General features: G+C 40.9%; 1 pseudogene; it reads right to left on the reverse strand.

The window, feature by feature from the left end:
- Positions 1 to 9,492: 9,492 nt before the first annotated feature.
- On the reverse strand, positions 9,493 to 10,083 carry LOC124505068 (mitochondrial import inner membrane translocase subunit Tim17-A-like; annotated as a pseudogene).
- Positions 10,084 to 12,838: the final 2,755 nt, after the last annotated feature.

Below are 12,838 nucleotides of genomic sequence, written 5' to 3' on the forward strand. Positions count from 1 at the left end.
TCAACCAGGCAATTAGAGAAGAAATTAAAAAATATATAGAAACAAATGAAAATGAAAATACAACAATCCAAATGCTTTGGGATGCAGCGAAGGCAGTCCTGAGAGGAAAATACATTGCAGTCTGCAGTCCAGGCCTATCTCAAGAAACAAGAAAAATTCCAAATACAGAATCTAACAGCATACCTAAAGGAAATAGAAGCAGAACAGCAAAGACACCTGAAACCCAGCAGAAGAAGAGAAATAATAAAGATTAGAGCAGGAATAAACAATATAGAATCTAAAAAAACAGTAGAGCAGATCAATGAAACCAAGAGTTGTTTTTTTTTGAAAAAATAAACAAAATTGATAAACCTCTATCCAGGCTTCTCAAAAAGAAAAGGGAGATGACCCAAATAGATAAAATCATGAATGAAAATGGAATTATTACAACCAATTCCTCAGAAACACAAGCAATTATCAGGGAATACTATGAAAAATTATATGCCAACAAACTGGACAACCTGGAAGAAATGGACAAATTCCTAAGCACCCACACACTTCCAAAACTCAAGCAGGAAGAAACAGAAAACTTGAACAGACCCATAACCAGCAAAGAAATTGAATCAGTTATCAAAAACCTCCCAACAATAAGAGTCCAGGACCAGATGGCTTCTCTGGGGAATTCTACCAGACATTTAAAACAGAGATAATACCTATCCTTCTCAAGCTATTCCAAAAAATAGAAAGGGAAGAAAAACTTCCAGACTCATTCTACGAAGCCAGCATTACTTTGATTCCCAAACCAGACAGAGAACCAGCAAAAAAAAGAGAACTACAGGCCAATATCCCTGATGAATATGGATGCAAAAATTCTCAACAATATACTAGCGAATGGAATTCAACAGCATATAAAAATAATTATTCACCATGATCAAGTGGGATTCATTCCTGGGCTGCAGGGCTGGTTCAACATTCACAAATCAATCAATGTGATACATCACATTAATAAAAGAAAAGATAAGAACCATATGATCCTGTCAATCGATGCAGAAAAAGCATGTGACAAAATTCAGCATCCTTTCTTAATAAAAACCCTCGAGAAAGTCGGGATAGAAGGAACATACTCACACATCATAAAAGCCATTTATGAAAATCCCACAGCTAATATCATCCTCAGTGGGGAAAAACTGAGAGCTTTCCCTCTGAGATTAGGAACACGACAGGGATGTCCACTCTCACCGCTGTTGTTGAACATAGTGTTGGAAATGCTAGCATCAGCAATCAGACAACAAAAGGAAATCAAAGGCATCAAAATTGGCAATGATGAAGTCAAGCTTTCACTTTTTGCAGATGACATGATATCATACATGGAAAACCCGATAGACTCCACCAGAAGTCTGCTAGAACTGATACATGAATTCAGCAAAGTCGTAGGATACAAAATTAATGTACAGAAATCAGTTGCCTTCTTATACACTAATAATGAAGCAACAGAAAGACAAATAAAGAAACTGATCCCATTCACAATTGCACCAAGAAGCATAATACACCTAGGAATAAACCTAACCAAAGATGCAAAAGATCTGTATGCTGACAACTATAGAAAGCTTATGAAAGAAATTGAAGAAGATACAAAGAAATGGAAAAACATTCCACGCTCATAGATTGGAAGAATAAATATTGTTAAAATGTCAATACTACCCAAAGCAATCTACATATTCAATGCAATCCCAATCAAACTTGCACCAGCATTCTTCTCGAAGCTAGAATAAGCAATCCTAAAATTTGTATGGAACCGCAAAAGACCGCAAATAGCCAAAGTAATTTCGAAGAAGACAAAAGCAGGAGGCATCACAATCCCAGACGTTAGCCTCTACTACAAAGCTGTCATCATCAAGACAGCATGGTATTGGCACAAAAACAGACACATAGACCAATGGAATAGAATAGAGGCTCCAGAATTGGACCCACAAAAGTATGGCCAACTAATCTTTGACAAAGCAGGAAAGAATATCCAATGGAAAAAAGACAGTCTTTTTAACAGATGGTGCTAGGAGAACTGGACAGCAACATGCAGAAGAATGAAACTAGACCACTTTCTTACACCATTCACAAAAATAAACTCAAAATGGATAAAGGATCTGAATGTGAGGCAGGAAACCATCAAAACTCTAGAGGAGAAAGCAGGAAAAAACCTCTCTGACCTCAGTTGCAGCAATTTCTTACTCGACACATCTCCAAAGGCAAGGGAATTAAAAGCAAAAATGAATTATTGGGACCTCATGAAGATAAAAACCTTCTGCACAGCAAAGGAAACAATCAACAAAAACTAAAAGGCAACTGATGGAATGGGAAAAGATATTTGCAAATGACATATCAGACAAAGGGCTAGTATCCAAAAATCTATAAAGAACTCACCAAACTCCACTCCTGAAAAACAAACAATACAGTGAAGAAATGTGCAGAAGACATGAATAGACACTTCTCTAAAGAAGACATCCAGATGGCCAACAGGCACATGAAAAGATGTTCAACTCCACTCCTCATCAGGGAAATACAAATCAAAACCACACTGAGATACCACCTCAGCGAGTCAGAGTGGCTAAAATGAACAAATCAGGAGACTATAGATGCTGGAGAGGATGTGGAGAAATGGGACCCCTCTCGCACTGTTGGTGGGAAGAGGATGCTGATGCATAGGGGCACCCGTATCCCAATGTTTATAGCAGCACTTTCAACAATAGCCAAATTATGGAACGAACCATAAATGTCCATCAACTGATGATGAATGGATAAAGAAGTTGTGGTTTATATATACAATGGAATACTACTTGGCAATGAGAAAGAATGAAATATGGCCTTTTGTAGCAATGTGGATGGAACTGGAGAGTGTTATGCTAAGTGAAATAACTCAGGCAGAGAAAGACAGATACCATATGTTTTTACTCTTATGTGGATCCTGAGAAACTTAACAGAAACCCATGGGGGAGGGGAAGAGGAAAAAAAAGTTAGAGAGGGAGGGAGCCAAAGCATAAGAGACTCTTAAAAACTGAGAATAAACTGAGGGCTGATGGGGGGTGGGAGGGAGAGGAAAGTGTGTGATGGGCACTGAGGAGGGCACCTGCTGGGATGAGCACTGGGTGTTGTATGGAAACCAATTTGACAATAAATTTCATAAAAAAAAAAAAAAAAAGAAATCCAGTTTCTTGTGACTGCTATACATTAGTCAGTTTTGCCATTTGGATACATAAAGCCTGTTTCTTCTTTCTTTAGACAGTCTTTCAAGTAAATGGCTGTGGAATCTTCCTATACTCTATCCAGGATAAAGGCACATGATTCTTGTGACTGTCCCTGACTCGTTTAGAATTCCCCTGGTCTCACTGGCATAGGCACTCCCTGGTCCCCAGGGAATGTTTAAATACCATCATCCTTCCGCTGGGGAAACCATGCATCCTTGGTCTAGAAACATATGGGTCTGGCTTGAGTCTCCTTTTTTATTATCCCTTCCCGAAGTTTAAAAATCTATCTCTATGTGAGGCCCAGGGAACCTTAAAATTAGGAGTAAGTCTGCCACTGGAGCTGGCTTCTAGGTCAACAATGAAGTATCTCCCCACCCAGTATGATGGGTAACTCTGGGCCTATTAAACCAGCTGCATTCTACAGAGACTTGTACTTTACTCCTTTTTGGACAACAGTGAGAAATGACTGGCAAGAGCCTCTGGTATTCGCCCTTTGAGTTTTAACAGATGAAGATAATAAATAAGGGGTCAGTAGATCCCTGGGGCGGGGGTGCAGCAGAGAGAAGCAGCCTTTTGAGCACCACTGTGCAGAAAGGCCTTTTGGTTAGAGTTGTTTTGCTGAAACTGTTCATCACCTTCACTGGCCTTCACCAGTTAGGCCCAGGCTGCTGGGGGACTTCATTAGCTTAGATCTCAGATTTCAGCCAGAGGGGAAGAAATTGGCCTCCAAGGAGCAAGGCCATAACCCTTGTGGCTAACTGAGCAGGGTCCGCTGAAAAAAATAATTTATTGAGATATACTTAACATGCAATAAAATGTGTAGATCTTAAGAGTTCAGAGAGTTAGAAGAGTTTTGACAGTTTTAGACACCTATGTAACCACGACTCAAAACGGAGAACATCTCTATTACCCTCCAAATTTCCCTTCGATCCTTCTCATATCAATTCTACCACCCTCCTACCCACTTTCTGACTTCTATCACTGTAAGTTTATATATATTTTTTCTGTTCTTGGTCTCCACATAAGTGGCCTCATACAGGATGTGCTCTTTTGTGTCTGTCTTCTTTTACCCAGCACAGTGTGTTTGAGATTCTATCATGTTGCTGTAGGAGTCTGTCATTTATTCCTCTTTAGTGATGAGTAGCATTCCATTTGACGAATATGCCAAAGCTTATTTATCCATTCTCCTCTCACTGAACACTTAGGTTGTTTAGTGGTTTTGGCTATAAAATCTGCAATGAATATTTGGCTATAACTCTTTGTATGGACAAATATTTGTCAGTCTTATTATTAGGTAAGTAGCTAGAGTGAATGTGTGTTTATAACACACTGGTAGGTTTCCAAAGTGGGTGGACCATTTTATGAATGCCCCAGCAATGTATGAGAGTTCCAGTTGCTCCACATCCTTTAGTGATGTCCCTTTAAGAAATTTTAGCCACTCTAGTGGGTATGTAGTGCTACCTCGGGGGTTTTCATTTGCATTTTATGACCGATGATGCTGAGCATTTTTTCACATGCTTATTGGCCATTTGTGTACCTCCTTTGGTGAAATATCTTTCAGATTTTTTGCCCATTTTATAAATTACATTGTCTTTTTGCTCTTGATTTGTCCCAGATTTGTCAGATATTGGCTATGTATATTTTTCCCATTCATCTGTGGATGATCCATTTATTTTCTTAAAGATGTCTTTTTATGAGGAGAAAAGTTCAATTCTGATGCTGTAAATTTTTTCTTTTATCATTAGTTATGGGTAGTCTAATTTTCCTGTGAGAGGTTGTTTTCGACCATAAAACATAGGTCTAGGAACCACAAAAGGCTCTGGAATAATTAGGAGTGGGGCAGGACTGGTAGCATCTTTAAACTGTACCATAGCCCTGTAGCTTGGTACTCTGGAAAGACATAAGGTTAACTGAGTAATTGGGAGGTCTAGATTCAAACCAATTTACTGAGTAACCAATTTATTCATCTGCAAAATGGAGGTAGTCACACTTGCTTAGCTGACATCATAATGGGCTCTGGACGATGGGATTTAAATAAACTCTGAAATCCACAGACAAGCAATCATGAGTCTTACAGTAACTACCACCAGTATTTAAAAAAATTTTTTTTTAAAAATGTTTATTCATTTTTGGAAGACAGAGAGACAAGAGCACAAGCAGGGGTGGGGCGGAGAGAGGGGTGGGGGGGACACAGAATTTGAAGCAGGCTCCAGGCAATGAGCTGTCAGCACAGAGCCCGACACGGGGCTGGAACTCAAGTGCCGGAGATCATGACCTGAGCCGAAGTCGGACGCTCAACTGACTGAGCCACGCAGGTGCCCCCCCCCCTTTAAAAAAATTTTTTTTTTATGTTTATTCATTTTTGAAAGACAGAGACAGAGCACAAGCAGAGGGTAACTACCGCCATTATTATCATCAGCCCTATTCCTGTCCATTATCCTGCTTGTATTATCTTATCCCTCTTCCTCCGCCCTCAACCCTCATTATTAAGCATCTTTACGTCTTTCTTGGGGGATGAGCAGAAAGGAAGGATTGTGAAACCTAAATCCATCTCCTGTTATCTGTGTTCCCAGAAAAAAATCCGTGAAGTGTGTCAGTCCCCTGGGACTGTGTGTCGGGCACTGAGCTCTGTGTAAAGAAAGGGACATCTGGAAGAGGTTCCCACACAACAAACTCCTGAACAAGCCGCCAAATGCATCTTGCCTTTCCCCCTCTAATGGGTCCTTTGATTATGGTTCCCTGCACGTCCCAGTTTTAAACATACTTTTCTAGCAAAATAATCCCTCACTTAAATTATTTTAAGTAGTTTGTCAGGAGGCAGACCTTATTTTCCCATAGGTTAACATACTAGGCTCATGTGTTACAACTAAAAGTAAAAGATGCTGCTGATATTGCCATTAGCCCGTGTGATTTCATAACTGGCTTTTCTTAATGTTGAAAATTATGTGGGAATCTCCACTCCTACCTCTGAGAGGCCCAAGCAGCTGGGGGCCCCTGTCCATTGCATTCAAAGTCTTTGAGAGAAGGTATAGGGAGGGCAATTCTTTTCTTGCTTCAAAGTACAGTCCACCTTCTTGGAAGTTGCAAAGGAAGCAGGCAGGGACTCTCTTTATGAAGTAAATTGTCCACTGGTGATGGGAATGATCTGTTTTCCGAGTTTGGGATACTTGGAAAACACCTACTCTCGTTATGCCCCTGCTGAGCTGGTGGCTTTGACTCCTCAGACCCAGAAGGGTCAAGACAGGTCTTTCACGTCACAGCTCATCATGCAGCTACCCAGTGGCCAAACCTGGGGGGCGACTGGACTGTGGTAACCCCAGAAGCTGGCCCACAAACGGAAAACACCATGTCTTTTGGGCTTAGCCTGACAGTACAAGCCTCTTTGTTATCCTCCAGAAGAAGTTTACAAAGTATAGAAGCCACCTAAGAAAGTCAATAGTCTGGTTTTCCACACCTCCTAAGTTTACAGAGGAGCCAAAAAACTCCAAATAAAAGATTCAAATCTAGGTCCTTGTCCCTATCTCGAGAAGGGGCCTCCGGGGTCTATGAGGAGTCTGTCTAAGACATCTTGTAATTGAAAGACGGAGGAAATGAAGGCAGGGTAAAGGCAGGGGTTGAGGGGCTTGGTTTACGGTCCTCACCTGGCTACAGCATCATTAAGCAGTGAGTCCAGAAAACAGAGGGTATTAAGGGAAGTGACAGGGTCCTTAAGGCTTCAAATCAGGAGTGGTCTGTGCTCTCTGTGTGGATCTGAGAGAGGAGAGTTGAGAGGTGAGGGGAGGCAGCAAAGATAAGAAGCAGCTGGGTGTCATATTACAAAGCTGAAAGAAAGAAGTGGAGAAACCAAGAACATGCAAAAGAAAGATCAGAGAGAGTTATTATTGTGCAATATGCCCATTGCAGACAGACAGGCGGCATTGGCCTTTCATCTTTCTTAGCCTCAGATTCCAAGAAAGCCTTTGCTGCAGCCTGGTCAGTCACACACAGGCACCGGCTGGGGAGAATGTCAAAGTCCTGGCAAATTCCACTCTGGACAAGACGGTAAACTTGGGAAACATCTGCGACTTTTTCAGGTGACTGACCTACTCAGTCCCCACCCTAGTTATCGGCTTCCCAAACTTAGCTCTCTTCTGTTGCCCCCACCCTCGAAACCGAGCACTGCAGACAGCTAAAAGGCGGTGGGAACACAGGTCTGCTGCCAGCACCACACCCAGCAACCCGTGCAGGGCCCCCACCTGCCCACATACTTGGCAGGCACCGCCCTAGACTCATGCCAACTTGAGCCGAGTGAAAAGCGAAAACCCAATCCATCAAAGAGTCGTTCTGTCTACATGACACCAAACCAACCAGTTGTTTACATTGGTGCCACATGGCACCAAGGGCTGTTTTGACTGAAATCAGCCGCTCCGACATGCGGAGTCCACAGCCTGCATTGGCACCGTGTAGAGGGAAGGTAGAGCCCTGTGTAAGAGAACTCCTCGGACCCAGACTGAGTCAAACATCACCAACCTGGGTGCCGTTTCCATACGCCCTGCTCTCGAAGGACCAAGCGCTGTTCTGTCCACTGCCACAATCCAGGTGTGTATGTGGCATTAGTTGTTGCCCTGAATGGAAAGTGTTGTGGGGGGTAAAAAGCTCAAAGACACCGTGCTGGGTTTGCAACTGAGAGAATTAGAAACCAGAGCCCCTCCCCCCCCCAAAACACATCCTCAGCTAAGACAGGGTTTGGCATTTGAGAAATGCCTTAGGGAAACTAGCCTCTGGGTTACACCCTGGACTTGGCTTAACCCAGTTGTGGGTTCTCAGTGGACCTCAAATGTCACCTTCCCAGGTAGACAAATGCAGGGATGAATGTGGACCAGAGAAAGAGCACTGAGACATGCTCGCCCCTTCCTGACCGTGGAAAACTCTGCCAGATGTGGCCTCTCTGGGGATCATGTGAGGTTGGCCTGCCGATTTCTTAGATGACTTCAAATGGCTCTGATTTTAGGTAATAATCTTTGGACAAAAGCTAGAGAAAACAGAAGGAAAAATCAGACCACAAAATACCAAAGAAGACATCGGAATATTTCTCCCTCACCTGTACACGTATACGATGCTATGAACTTTTGACTGTCTCACTCACCACACTGCCAGTCATGCTCCAGCGCTCGATATCCACAAAGCTCTCTGCCTGCCTCCCACACTCCCTCCAACTTGTTACCTAAACTTGCCATCTGGGGGCCTTCTTTGATGTAAAATTTCACCTGCTGCTTCCATCTCTCTTCCCTGCTTGTTTTCTCCTTAGCACTTACCCTCATGTAATACACGAAATATTTCCTTATTTGTCTTGTCTGCCTTCCACACTAGAATGTGAACTCCACAAGGGCCAGAGCTTTCCCCTTGTGCACAGCTTGCTCATTGCTGTACCCACCTGGGATAGCACCTTGCACACAGTGATTAATATGTGTTTGTTGAATGAGTTAGTAATTGTTTTCTGTCATTTAAGTAGAGCAGATAACTTTCATTAACAAATTAGGATACTGAGGCTGAGTGATTCTATGTTCCTGACCCCCAGCTTCTTGAAAGACAGAATAAAACATTTCCAATGACTAGGTTTTTGCCTCTTTCCCTCCCTGCTCTTCCTCAGGTGAGACCGCAAGGCTGGAAGGGACAGGAGTTGGGTATCCTCCCCACCCCCACCACAGAACGCTAAGTGGGCTGGAGTTGAATGTAACCATTTCCATTTGTCGGTTAGTGCTGATAAAATAGTTTTCCTTCAGGGCGGGCCTTGTGAAAAAGAACAGAATAGGCATATTTCAAAATGGCTGCTTGTCTCCTTGCTGGAAGCATGAAATTCCTTCCTTGATTCCTTCCTTCCTTCCTCCCTCCCTCCCTCTCCTTCCCTTCCTTGCTTCCCTTCCCTCCTTCCTTCCTTTTGAAAGAGCAAATTCCAGTAGATTCTTATTGTTTGACTGACAGAACACACAAAACCAGGTGGAGATGGGCCCAAGGAAATGATGGTCAGGTTTCATTGCTGTTTGCCCTTTGGTCCTTCATCTTCTAAGTATTTATTATATTTTCTTTTAAAGATATTAGCTATTTTAATCACAAATGCAATTCAAGTGAGAATAAATAAATGTGTTATCTTTTAACATCTGCCCCTCCCCATGTTCCTTTAAATAAAAAAAAAGAGCTAAGTGTCTTTTCATAGCCTATTTGGCCATAGCTATCTCACCTATGGTTTAAAAACAGACTGTAACTTATCTTCTCAAATTCCTTCTTGAACTACCGTTCATTCTGTTACAGAAATCCTGGGAAAGAAAGTGTATTGATATTGTTGATAATTTCCAAAAGGTGACGATGGTAACGGGGCTGAAGGCAACTGAGAGGGGTCTTCAGCAAACTGAGGACCATTGGGAAATTGTGCAGAGGCAGACCTTGTCAACAAGGCAGCTCCTTCAATTAATGCTAGGAGAATGCCACCCATTGTGGCTGACCCAACCATGCCACTGGTCCATTTCTTGCTGCCAGCATGGCTCCGTTAAGGCACCCCTTGTGATGGAGTTCCAGGGGTCTCTTTCCCCCTGACTTGAACCATGCTGCCGTCAATCACGGAAAATAAACCTCCGAAACTGCAAAGCTACCTCCCAACTGCGGAGCCCTGGTTCTAAAAGCTGTCAAACTGCCTTGTAGTCTGTGGTTTATTCCCACTGCAGAATTGCAAAAACCTTTTGACTGCTTGAATGGTATCATTCAATGGGCGCCTGTGGTACCCATTGTAAAGGCCCCACCACAACCATCCAGGTTGCCAAGGGCAAGGGCGTGTGTACTCTTCCACCTTGACTCCATCAGTGCAAAAGATCCTTTTTCTGATCTTTACCATGAGAACTTGGTAAGGCTCCTGTCAGTAAAACTCACAGAAGTGTGGCGGTCTCCTAAGAATGGGCACCCTGGAACTTTTAACTCTCAAACTTGTCTTAGGCTGAGCCTCCAACAATATGTCAATTACAATTTTTCTTACTCAGTACTGGTTCCAGCAAAAGTTTCTACTTCTGGGCCTCTGTTCTGGGGTGCTGTCCCTCTCTGTATCTGCTTGCCTCTCTCAATTTGGGGGCAGCAGTTTTACCTTCAATGTCCATTCTCTGATGGATCTGAGGAGACTTGTTGATTTTCTTTGTTCAGCCTTTTTGCTTGTTGTGAGGAAAACTTTCAAACTCCTTATAGGCCAGACTAGACTTCAAAAAAAAGTTGTTTTTGTTTTTGTTTTTTTTACTATTGAGTTTTGAGTTTACATATTCTAGATCCTACTACTTTGTCAAATATGTGCCTTGCAAACATTTTCTCCCAGGGTAGAGCTTCATATCCTCTTCACATGTTCTTTCAGAGCAAAAGTTTTTAATTCTGCGGAGGTCCAGTTTGTTTTATTTTATTTTTATGAGGTCCAATGTTTTTCTTTTATAGATCATGCTTTTAATGTCAAATCTAAGAAGTTTATGCCTACATCTAGATCCTAAAGATCTTCACCTGTTATTTTTACTAAAGGTTTTATGGTTTAAAATTGACATTTAACTCCACGATCAATTTTGAATTTTTTGTACAACATGTGAAATTTAGGTTGTTGTATTTTTTGCCTTTAGATGTCCAAATGCACCAGCACTGTTTGTAGAAAAGGCTACCTGATCTCTATTCCAGTTGACCATATTTGTGTAGGTCACTCTATTCCACTGACCTATTTGTCTGTCTTTCCAATACCATACTGTCTTGATTGCTGTAGTTCTACAGGAAGTCTTAATATTGGATAGAGAGATCCCTCTCACTTCATGATTGTCAAAATTGTTTTACCTATTCTATGGCCCGTGCCTTTACACGTATTTTGTAAAGAATAAGTTTGTCTGTCTACAACAGTCCTTTCTGGGATTTTGGCTGGGATTGCATTAAGCCTATGTATCAATTTGGGAAGAGATGACATTTTACTATGTTGACTCTTCCAGTCCATGCATCTCTCTCCATTTACTTAGGTCTTATTTCTTTCATCAGAATTTTGTCAACATTTCGTAATTTTCAGAATACATACCTAATGCATGTTTCATTAAATTTTTATTAAAGTATTTAAGTTTATTGAGTGATTATAAATGGTATTATTTTTAACTTTAGTTTCTGCATACTTAAAGCATATACAAGTGTAAAGGATTTCTGTGTGTTGACCTTGTATCTTGTGACCCTGCTAAATTCAGTTATTACTTGTAGATTTTTTTTTTTTCCGTAGATTCCTTGGAATTTTCTATGTGAACAATCACATCATCTGCAAATAGTTTTATTTCTTCTTTTTCAATCTGGGTATCTTTATTTATTTATTTATTTTTTTAAGGTTTATTGATTTATTTGGTGGGGGAGAAGAGAGAGAGAGTGTGTGAGGAGGAGAGAGAGGGAGAGAAAGAATCCCATGCAGGCTTTACATTGTCACGGCAGATACCAACGCAAGGCTCAATCTCACAAACTGTGAATCAATGATCTGAACCGAAATCAAGAGTCAGGATGTTTAACCAACAGAGTCACCCAGGTGCCCCAGGGTATCTTTTTAAATTTTTTCTTGCTCTATCCCAGTGGCTATACCTTCTAGTAGTATAAGAGTAGTAAGAACAGACACCCTTGCTTTGTTCCCAATCTTAGGAATAAGTAAGTACTCTTCCATCATGAAGCATGATGATAGCTGTAGACTTTTTGTAGATGTTGAGATAATTTCCTTCTAATTTGTTGAATTTCAGAAATCACAAATAGGAGTCAAATTTTGTCAAATGTTTTTGTGTTAATTGATATATTGTGATTCTCCATCTTTAGCTTTTCATAGGTAACACTGATTTTCAAATGTTAAACGATCCCGCATACTTGGAAAATAATTCTACATGGTCATATCGTGTAATTCTTTTTATTCACTGTTTTTGGTTTGTTAATATTTTTGCTTTTTGGCATTTAAGTTCATGAGAGACATTAATTGGCAATTTTGTTTTTGTACTGGCTTCGTTTGGTTTCCTTATCAGGGTAATCCTGGCCTCATAAATGAATTGAAAGTGCTCCCTTCTATTTTCTGGAAAACATTGTATGTAAATTGTGTTAATTTTTCTTTAAATGTTTGTTAGACTTCTCCTTTAGAAGAGATTTAGGCCTAGAGATTTTTCTTTATTAGCTTGTGTGTATGTATTTATTATTATTTTCAGGTGTTTTTAAATTGTGAATTCAACTTATTTAATGGTTATAGGAATGGTCAGATTTTTTTTTTATCTTGGTTGAAGCTTGGTAATTTGTGTTTTTTGAGGAATTTTCCCATCTCTTTTAAATTGTCAAATTTATGAATGTAAAAATTATTCAGAGTGTTCTTTTATTATCCTCTTAATAGTGTAGGATCTATGATGATAACCTGTTTTTGTTCTGATAGTGGTGATTTATGGTTTTTTTTTCAATTTTTTTTGCCATCAGTCTCAGTAGAGGTTTATATACTTTATTTACTTTTAATGTTTATTTACTTTTGAGAGAGACAGAGTGCAAGCAGGGGAGGGGCAGAGAGAGAGGGAGACAGAATCCGAAGCAGGTTCCAGGCTCCGAGCTATCAGCACAGAGCCCTACGTGGGGCTTGAACTCAC

Source organism: Lynx rufus, unplaced genomic scaffold, assembly GCF_022079265.1.
Source record: "Lynx rufus isolate CCGP_SWC_20201006 ecotype Redwood Valley unplaced genomic scaffold, mLynRuf1.p SCAF_9, whole genome shotgun sequence".
Taxonomy (NCBI): domain Eukaryota; kingdom Metazoa; phylum Chordata; class Mammalia; order Carnivora; family Felidae; genus Lynx; species Lynx rufus.